Source organism: Carettochelys insculpta, chromosome 1 (assembly GCF_033958435.1).
Source record: "Carettochelys insculpta isolate YL-2023 chromosome 1, ASM3395843v1, whole genome shotgun sequence".
NCBI lineage: Eukaryota > Metazoa > Chordata > Testudines > Carettochelyidae > Carettochelys > Carettochelys insculpta.
In genome coordinates this window covers 279,439,126-279,449,462 of record NC_134137.1, presented here as the reverse complement: position 1 = coordinate 279,449,462, position 10,337 = coordinate 279,439,126, and positions in this window count along the sequence as shown.

Sequence of the window (10,337 nt, the reverse complement as noted above, 5' to 3'; positions counted from 1 at the left end):
CTTATCTCTGGAAGGCAATCATAGCTACAGTGAGCTAACACCAGGGCTACGTCTACACTAGCACACTAAGTCAACGTAGCCTATTTCGAAGTAAGAACATCGAAATAGGCTACTTCGACGCGTATCGTCTACACGTCCTCCAGGGCTGGTGCCATTGACGTTCAATGTCGAAGTAGCGACGGGGAATGTCAAAAGGAGCCACCCCGGAAGGAAATGCAGAGCATCCACACACACAAGCGTCCTCTTTCGAAATAAGGGGCCAGCAAAGCCCGCAGACCGGGTCATGGGCTGGACTAGCCCTTCTGGGGCAATAGCAAGCCGCTCCTTTAAAGGGCCCCTCCCAGACACACCCAGCCTGCACAGCACGAGGTCTGCAGAGCAGCAGCCACTCTCTCGCAGACCAAGTCACAGCAGATATGGACACCCAGCAGCAGCAGCAGCAGCAGCAGCAGCAGGAAGAGGAAGCCCTCCAGGTAGTCATTCAGGGGGAAAGCTCCCTGCTAGGTGCTGCCTGGGAGGCCACCCAGTGGTTCCTGCCGGAGGAGCCCACCCCAGAGGCAGACGGGGACGCCCCTGACCACTGGGCTCCCCTGTTCCTCCCTCACCGGCTGCTCCCCCGCCTCTGGAGCTACCCCACCAGCTCTGAGTGGTGGGAGCAGCTCGTCGTGCGGGAGTGGGACGATGATATGTGGCTCCGGAACTTCCGCATGCGCCGGCAGACCTTTCTCAAGCTCTGCCAGTGGCTCACCCCAGCACTGAGGCACCACAACACCCGGATGTGGCGCGCCCTCCCTGTCGAGAGGAGGGTCGCAATAGCCATCTGGAAGCTGGCCACTCCAGACAGCTATCGCTCCGTGGGACACCAGTCTGGGGTGGGAAAGGCCACGGTCGGGGCTGTTGTCATGGAGGTAAGGAGGCCTGGGCACGCACCCACTGGGGGCTGGGGGGGCCGGGTGTGGGGTTGGAGGGGAGGGAGGGAGGGGCCGGGTACGGGCTGGGGAGGGAGGGAGGGGTACCAGGGAGGGAGGGGCTGGACAGGTGGGGTACCCAGGGAGGTGCCCAGGAGGGGGGCCTGGGGAAGGGCCCTGGGGCACCCTGTACAGCCTCATGGGTGCCTGTGTTCCCTCCCCACAGGTGGTCCGTGCACTTAATGCCATGTTGCTCCAGAGGGTCGTCCGACTCGGGGACCTGGACACAACTGTCGCCGGATTCACCTCCATGGGGTTCCCAAACTGCTTCAGGGCCCTGGATGGGACCCACATCCCCATCCGTGTCCCGGACCACAGTGGAGGAAGATACATAAACCGCAGGGGCTACCACTCCGTGGTCCTGCAGGCCATGGTGGACAGTCAGGGCCGCTTCCAGGACATGTACGTGGGCTGGCCCGGCTGCACACATGATGCCCGTGTTTTTAGGAACTTGGGCCTGTGCCGCCGGCTGGAGGCCCCCCCAGAGGGAGATCCCTCTGGGGGACACCACCGTGCCCCTCTGCCTCATGGCGGACACAGCCTACCCCTTCCAGCCCTGGCTCATGCACCCATACACCGGCCACCTCAACGCCAGCCAGGAGCGGTTCAATGCCCACCTGAACCACGCCCGCCAGGTGGTGGAGAGAACATTCAGCCGTCTGAAGGGCCGCTGGCGGTGCCTCCTTGCCCAACTGGACGTCAGCCTCCAAAACATCCCCCAGGTTGTGGGAGCATGCTGCACGCTCCACAACATCGTTGAGAGCAAGGGGGAGGCTTTCGTCCAGGGGTGGGCGGTCGATGCTGGCACAGGCTTCCCCCAGCCGGCCGCCGCACCCAGCCGCCAGGCCCACCATGAGGTGGTATGGGTCCATGAGGCCCTGAGGGCCCACTTCGATCAGGGAGACCCCTGAGCACCTTCCTGACCTTCCCCAGAAGACCCCCACACACACAGCCCGCACTGTCCGCGCACCACCCCCAGCACCCGCATGCCACCCACAACAAGCACACGCCTCCAGCTTTTTGGAAAATAAAACCTTTCTTTTTCTGAAACCTGAAAACTTGTTTTGTTCAAAACAGAAACTGCAATGAATATACAAAAAGGGGGACAACTATATACACGGGGGACAACTATATTCATGGGGGCCCAGCGGACGGCTCGGCCGTTGGCCCATCAGTCCGGGGTGGGGGTAGAGGGGCGCAACCCCCGCCGGGTACGGCTCACAACCCCCCCGCCCCGTGTCCGTGGTCCCCGGCATGGCCGGCTGGGGGCTGGGAGGACCAGCAAGTATGGCCGGGATGCCTTCACTGGCCGGTCTTCAGCCCCAGTGGGCTCTGTGGAGCTTGCAGGTGGTGAGGTGGGTGGGGCAGCAGGTGGGGCAGCAGACAGTGTGGTGGGTTGGGCAGCAGGCAGTGCGGCGGGGGGGCCTCAGGTGGAGCAGCGGGGAGGGCGGCCCGGGGGGCAGCGGGGGCCGGGAGCCGAGCAACGGCCTCCCGGATGGACCCTGCTATGTCCCGAAAGACCCCAATAAAGTCCTCCCATGCCGCCCACCGCCGGGTGGACTCCTCCCGCTCAAACCAGAGTCTCTCCTCCGCCACCTCCATCTGCCGCCGGAGAGCTGCCAGGAGCTGTGGGTCCACAGGGGCCATCCCCAGAGTCCGGCGGTGGCGGGACCGTCCCGCTGCCCTTGGGGGTGTCTCCAGCCGCTGGAGGTGGCTGACCTCTGGTGGGCTGTCGGGGACGACGGAGGGTGCCTGGCTGCCTGGGGCGTCAGATGCTGCAGCTGGAGAGAGTGAGGGGAAGGCTGTTAGTACAGTGCCCTGGCCCGTGGCCTGTTTCCCCCGCCCCCTCTTGGGTGCTGGGTCTCCATCCCCGTTGGTGGGTTTGACGTCCCTGTTGGCTGTCGCCATGGCATTGTCCCCCTGCCCCTGGGGTTAAGGCTGAGTGCTGTCCATGGGTGCGGGTGCTGACGGGCGCTGGTGGCCGTGCCGCTGTCCTGGGACCATAGTGTGGCTGGGCGTTTGCGGGTTGGGGTCCGCTGGGGGTGTGTGAGGCTCCCGGTCGTGTCTGGTGCCCTCACCCTGTGGCCCATGGGTGTGTGCTCTGTGGGATACGTACCTGACCGTCCATTGCCATGGTCGGCGGAAGCCCGGTGGGCGGACGCCCGGGGGGTGCTCCAGGAGGGGAGGTCGATGAGGAGCACCCCCTCCTCACCGGTGGGCCCCGGGGTGCGGGGCTGGCCTCCGGGCCGGACTCTGGCTCCGAGGCCTGCTGGGGCTCGTCGGCCGTGGTGTCAAGGGTGGCTGGGGGAGAGGAGGTGTCCCGGGGGCCCAGGATCACCCTGAGCTCCCTGTAATAGGGGCAAGCGGTGGAGGCAGCCCCAGACCGGCTGGCCGAGTCCCAGGCCCGGGCGTACCCCTGCCTCAACTCCTTCACCTTACTCCGGACGTGATCCAGAGTGCGGTCAAGGTGACCCCGGGCGGCCAGGCCCTTGGCCAGTCGGGCAAAAGCTTCTGCATTCCACCACTTGCTCCCCATCACGTGGAGCACCTCCTCCTCACCCCAGAGCCCCAGCAGGTCTCAGAGCTCGGCCTCTGACCAGGAGGGGCCCCGCCTCTTTTTGGCCCCCCGCTTGGCTGCTGGGGGTGCCCAGGTCCCCTCACGAGGGGAGCCCTGGGGGCACTCTGGGGGTTGGCTGGATGCCATGGTGCTGGGTGCTTGGGTCGGGGTCCGGAGAGGGCATGCAGAGCTAGCACGTGTGTGTGCTGCTGCCTGCACGCTCTCAGCTTCCTGCCACAGGAAATCCGGGTCTGTGGTGCTTTAAAGGCTGCTGCGCGCGGGGACCATCGAGCCCCACAGGGGCTGGACAGAGCGTCTCAACCCCTCAGCTGATGGCCGCCATGGAGGACCCCGCTATTTCGAAGTAGTGGGATGCAGATTGTCTACACACATCCTACTTAGACATTCAATGTCGAAGTAGGGCGCTATTCCCATCCAAAGATGGGAATAGCGACTTCCACGTCTCACCGCCTAACGTTGATTTCAATGTTGAAATAGCACATGGCACATGTAGACGCAACGGGTGCTATTTCGACGTTGTGCTGGCTACTTTGAAGTAGCAAGCTAGTGTAGACGCACCCCAGCTGAAAAGGCAGAGATGTTGCTTGTGCTGCAAGAACCTGGAGGAGTGTTTCCTAGCAAGTCAAGGAAGACCTACTTGTTGACTCATAAAATCATTGCTGGAGGATCACAGCCATCTCCCAGCAGAGCAAAGTGCAAGAGGAAATTCGCACAGCAATACAAAGCATATTAGACTAGAGAGTAATTAAAGAGTCTCCCAGCTCTTGCACATCACCTACCAGCTTAATCCCTAACAAAGACAATAGCAAGGGTTTGTGCTGGTTAGAGGAAAAGCAATGCTGTCACAGTGCCAGATGCTTCTCCTATGCCTAGAATTAATTTTGTGCGAGATATCTTAAACAAAACGAATCAGTTCAGCTTTTTTTCTTTTGATTTAGGTAAGGAATACTGGCAAATTCTTTTACATGATGATGCACAGAAAAAAGTCCTGCTTTTCTTATTGATGTGGGACTGTGTTCATTGAAAGTGATATCATTTTGGTTAATAAACACAACAGACACTTTTCAGAGGATGATCGATCAACTATTAAATGGACTACAGGACGTTGTGAAGCTTCACCTGCCACCTCCAGGAAAACCAGGCTGTGTCTACATGACAGTCTAACCTCAAAATAAGCTATGTAATTTGTCCTACGCAAATTTCAAGTTGATTTTGAAATCGGCTATGTGGACACATGGTGCTGTCTAAATGGCGCCACATGTTGAAATAAAGCCCTATTTTGAAACATCCCTTACTCCTCCCTGCAATGAGATGTATGGGGACATTGGGACATGTGGGGATCCTGAAATAGCTCCCATCGTGTAGACGTAGCCCCAATGGCCTTTTTGGCCCTACCAGCCCAAAAACAGATCTGAGCAGCACAGACCCAACAGTGCTACAACTAACCCACCAGAAACAGTTGAAGGAAATCTTCTTAGTCTTTCTCGGACAGCCTCTTTACCATGCTGCAATGCCCAGGCATACCCACTCTGTCTCTACCTTCCGCATCTCTCAGGAGAAAAGTCAAATCAAATTAATATATATCTGAGATGACACACCAACCCGGGCCTGCCTTTTTCAGTCCAGTGAATCCTTTGCAATGGTAAGGCATTGTCTGCATGGCAACAATTCCTTCCCCACAAGCCCTCTCTCCAACCTTTTTTCTCTATCAGTGTGGACAGCCCCTCCGTCCAATCTGCCATTCAGGCCACTAACCTCGTCATCATCTTTAACTGGAATCTCTCTCTGGATTCTCACACCTAACCGATGGCTAAATTTATCCCATTCTTTCTCCTTAGCTGCTCTAAAGTATGGGTTTCCCTATCTAGCTACACAGCTAAAACTGTCCTGTTGGTTCTCATCAGCTTGATTACTGCAATATCCGTCTCTCTGGCTTTTACAAATGCCGTCGTGTATGCTCACATTCATTCAGAATCCTGCTGTGAAGATAATTTTCTTAGTTCCTTCCGCTGATGATGTTTCCCCTCTCTTGGACATCCTTCTGCTGGATGACCCTTCTCTACTGCAACAAACATGAGCTGCTTGTCTTCGCTTTCAAGGTCAGTAACTTCACACCTGGCTTTGTCTCCATCTCCATAATCCACCTCTTCGAGACTAGTTAATTACCAAACCATAGCCTACCTGTTAAATAACAAAAGCTCCAAAGCACAGTCCCTCAATCTGTCCCACCACATGTAGTTTTTCAAAATCCCTCATCCTTGCCCATCAATATAGCAGATACAATGCTCCATCATCCTGCACCACAGCCCCACTGCTGGGCGTTCATCCTCACCAGAAGAGCATCCCTAAGCTGTCTGGCTGCAGCTCTCCAGCCTGGAGATGTCAGTAGGGAAGTCCCACTGCTACTCCCCATCCTTATCTTTTCCCAGCTCTCAACTTTGGCTCTCCAGTGAAGAAGTCATCAGGAGCTCCCTGTGCTGCTCTCTGGCCTTCAGCCCTCTCTAACTCTGCCTCTCTGGCTTAGGACGATCAGCCAGCAACCTCTCTTGCTTTTCCTCTGCCTTCAGCTTCCTTTTTGGAGCCCCCTTACAGTTTCTTTCAGCGACCTCCCACTGTCTCCTGGTTTCTAGAAGCTTGCACCTAACAATCTCCTGTCTCCTCTATGCTGTTGTCCGGCAGCTCCCACATGCGTCTTTTCCTCACTTACTCTCACTCTTTGTCATCAGTCACTTTCCTGCGTATATGGTCCAGACACACTCTCTTAAAACCCAATTGGGAGGCAGTTGACAAGTCACAGGTGTGCTGACTTCTTTCCTCTCACAGGTTTGATGCCACCCTGCGGCATCAGGACTTAGAATACTGGGTCCCAGGCATTGATACACTACAGGAGGAATTAGAGTACATGGACTTCACTGAGATGAAACACACCCTCTAAGTAAGGGCTGGACTACACTTACCAGCAGATTGACACTCTGGAGATTAATCTCCTAGGAGTTGATTTAGCTGGTCTAATAGGGACACACTAAATCAACTCCCGCTTGTGCTCCCATTGACCCCCGTAATCCACCGGGTCATAAGGAGTAAGAGAAGTCAATGGGAGAGTTTCTCCTATCAACCTCTCCCACCCACCCCCAGTGGGGACAGTGCAGTAAGTCAAACTGAGTTGCGTTGCACTATTCGGACAGCTGGAGTTGCGTAACTTAGTTTGACTTTGCCCCTTGGGTGTAAACCTGCACTGAGACCTAGAGCATCTTTGGGGATCACCAGTAACAGCATGTAATGAGTTTTGATGTTCAAAGCACAGCCACTGTAATTGCCTTCATTGTGAACTTTGAATCAGGAAGTGGGGGAAGCATGGGAAGAGAGGATTAGAGAGAAGAACTTGGTCACTCGTTCCTCCTCTGGAGCATAGTATAAATATATGTCTGAGGCAAATTGAATTAGAATGGAGTAGAGTAGGGCCGTGTCTACACGTGCACGCTATTTCAAAGTAGCGGCGCCAACTTCGAAATAGCACCCGTCACAGCTACATGTGTTGGGCGCTATTTCGAAGTTGAAATCGACGTTAGGTGGCGAGATGTCGAAGTCGCTAACCCCATGAGGGGATGGGAATAGCGCCCTACTTCGAAGTTGAACGTCGAAGTAGGGCACATGTAGACGATCTGCGTCCCGCACCATCGAAATAGTGGGGTCCGCCATGGCAGCCATCAGCTGAGGGGTTGAGAGATGCTCTCTTTCCAGCCCCTGCGGGGCTCTATGGTCACCGTGTGCAGCAGCCCTTAGCCCAGGGCTTCTGGCTGCTGCTGTGGCAGCTGGGGATCCATGCTGCATGCACAGGGTCTGCAACCAGTTGTCGGCTCTGTGGATCTTGTGTTGTTTAGTGCAACTGTGTCTGGGAGGGGGCCCTTTAAGGGAGTGGCTTGCTGTTGAGTCCGCCCTGTGACCCTGTCTGCAGCTGTTCCTGGCACCCTTATTTCGATGTGTGCTACTTTGGCGTGTAGACGTTCCCTCGCAGCGCCTATTTCGATGTGGTGATGCCCAACGTCGAAGTTGAACGTCGACGTTGCCGGCCCTGGAGGACGTGTAGATGTTATTCATCGAAATAGACTATTTCGATGTCGCTACATCGAAATAAGCTATTTTGATGTAGCGTGCACGTGTAGACGTAGCCTAGGTTAGCTTAGAAAGATAAATGTTCACGCTTCTCTGAGAGGCCTACTACCCCGTCCCAGAGAGAAAAGGAGGTCTCAGGGGAGGAGAGACAGGGAGAAAAGACAAGTAAGAAACTGGGGAGCAGGAAAGAAGACCATGAATGAAGAAGAAAGACAGAGAGTGGGGGAAGGTAAAGGACAGAGAAGGAAGAGGAGAATCCATCCACTTTTCCAAAGGCATGGGGTGCATTTCCAAACCTGACTACATACATCTTGCTTTCTAATTTATGAGAGGCATGAAGATAGACCAAGTAGCAACTGGGCTGTAAATCACTTCTGTTGGCTCAGCCCTGCTGAACTACATGTGCAGAGAGGGATGGGGAGGGCTGAATGAGTCAGAACCCAGGCCTTCCCCTCCTTTAGTCATTGCTTGGGATACCTCCTCTAATAAATCACCTTTTTTTAAGTCAATGATTTGATTCCCGTGCCCTAGAGAAGGGTCTGTGTCTATGCACGCTGAAGACAGAAAGGTCAGCTAGCAGACTGCAGTTTAATTTCATCCTCTGTTTTCAAGCTCTCTTCTAAGGGAGGATTAAGAGCTTGGGGTTACCCTGCAGGGAGACATCCCAAGCATGTCTCCCTGGGTCCTCAAGAGGGGTTTTCTCATGTGGGTGATGGCAGCTGCTTCCCAGGGTCAGGGCATCTGTGACTTTGGGAAGCTTTTAATCAGAGCCTGCAGAGGCAAAGTATATTAAGATCTTTTGTGGGTCCCTCACCTTCTGCACTCAGAGTATCAGAGTAGGGAACAGCCTTGGCAACTCCACTCCTTTGTCTACCTTCCTTCTTCCTCCTCTCCTTTTTCTTCCTTCGTTTCATTTCTCTCCTTCTAGCTCTCTTGTTACTGTAGTTCATATCTCTAACAGTAGGACCCAGAGCACCCAGAGATCTCGGCCCGACCCTCCCGCGCACTGGACAAATGGTGCAAGACAAGCCCTGCCCCAAAGAATTCACAGCCTAAACAACAATCCTAAATGACCTGCCCCCTCTCCTGATTCCCTTTCTTCATCTTTGCCACCATCCTTCCGTCTTTGCTTCATTCCTCTTTGCTTTCTGTCTTTCTTTGCCTTCCTGGCTGGGGAGAGAGCTTTTGGAAGAAGGAGGGGGAGCATTTCTGGGGTAAAGAGGGATATTGATGGGAACATGGCCACAAGCAGTGCTTAATTTCTGCCAGACCTTGCCAGTGCTGAGCCCCAGCACTTCTGGGCTTGGCAGTTCATAGCCCCAGCACCTCTGGCTTTGCTCCATTAGTTACAAATGTAAAACCAATTGCTTGAGCCCCATCACCTCTTCCATTACAAACTAAGTGCTGGCCAGAAGGGTGGGTAGACAGAAACCTCTCAGCCAGCGACAAAGGAGTCACCAACTGAGGGAGCCGTCAGAGATGACTGAGCTGCTTGCGTCACCAAGACAATTCAGATGCATTTGATTGAGGCTTTACCCTGACAAATTAGCAGGGCCACTTCAATGGCTTGTTATCTTCCTCACCGTTATCTCCCTCACCACCTTTCTTCTAGTCCAGACGAAGCCTTGGACAGCATGTTCAGAGACTGTCTGGAGGACTCTGCTAACTGACTGAAGCCCATAGAGCACATGGCTAGAAGACACAACCCATCCTGAAATGCCTAGGATAGTTCAGTGTCCTAAAATCAAAACATCCTGCTTCTTTTGGGAAAGGTACAGGACATGGCCAGGGGAAGTAGCCCCCTTTATCTGTGGAGGAGTTCCAGGGAAAGGGAAAAGGAATAGTGGGATTTCTCCTGGAAAATGAAGCTTCCAGGAAAGTTACTAGCCCCACAGCTGATACTGATGGAGATTGTGGGATTAGGATGCCAGTCAGAAAGAAGAAACAGCCTATCTGTCCTCCTTCTCTCACTCCCCTCTCTTCCACCAGAAATTTTCTCCTCTCTCCTCCAGCCTAATCTTCTCCTTCCTCACAATCTCCCCTTTCCCCTGCTCCTACTCCCCACATGTTGTCCTCTTCCCAACCTACTTCCCTCCCCACACTCCTTGCTTTCTCTCTCCGATTCCTCTCCTCCCCTCCCCAGCCCACTTAGTTCTCCATCCTGCACCAGCTCTCTGACCCTGAAAGAGAGAGAATGGCAATCCTCAAGGTGCTTTCCCTAATAGCAGCTAATGACTTGGCTGTTGGCCAGGTCCTACCCCGATGACTCTCTCTTGTACATCTGGCATGCCAAGCATGGGAGGAAGCTTTTGGAATGAGCGCCAGGAAATCCACAGGCTGACCTCATAATCTTAGGGAAAGCTGGGTCTGCATTAATGATTCTGGTATAACAAGCAGCAGACTTGAGCATCTGAAGCATGTTGTCCCCCATCCTCTGAAACACTGCTCAACATTGCGCACAGTCAGTGCTGGTAAATGGGAGAGAGAGCTGTGGAAACAGACACCACCAGAATGAAGACTTGGACCAAACTGACCACTAGCGCAAGCAGAGAAGTCAATAGAGGGGTTCCATTTTTACTCCAGTGAAGGTGGCTTTTGTCTCCTGAGCTACTCACAGACCTACCTTACCCCCACTGCACCCCACCCTCAATGCGTCTCGCTGAAAGAAACTGCCACAT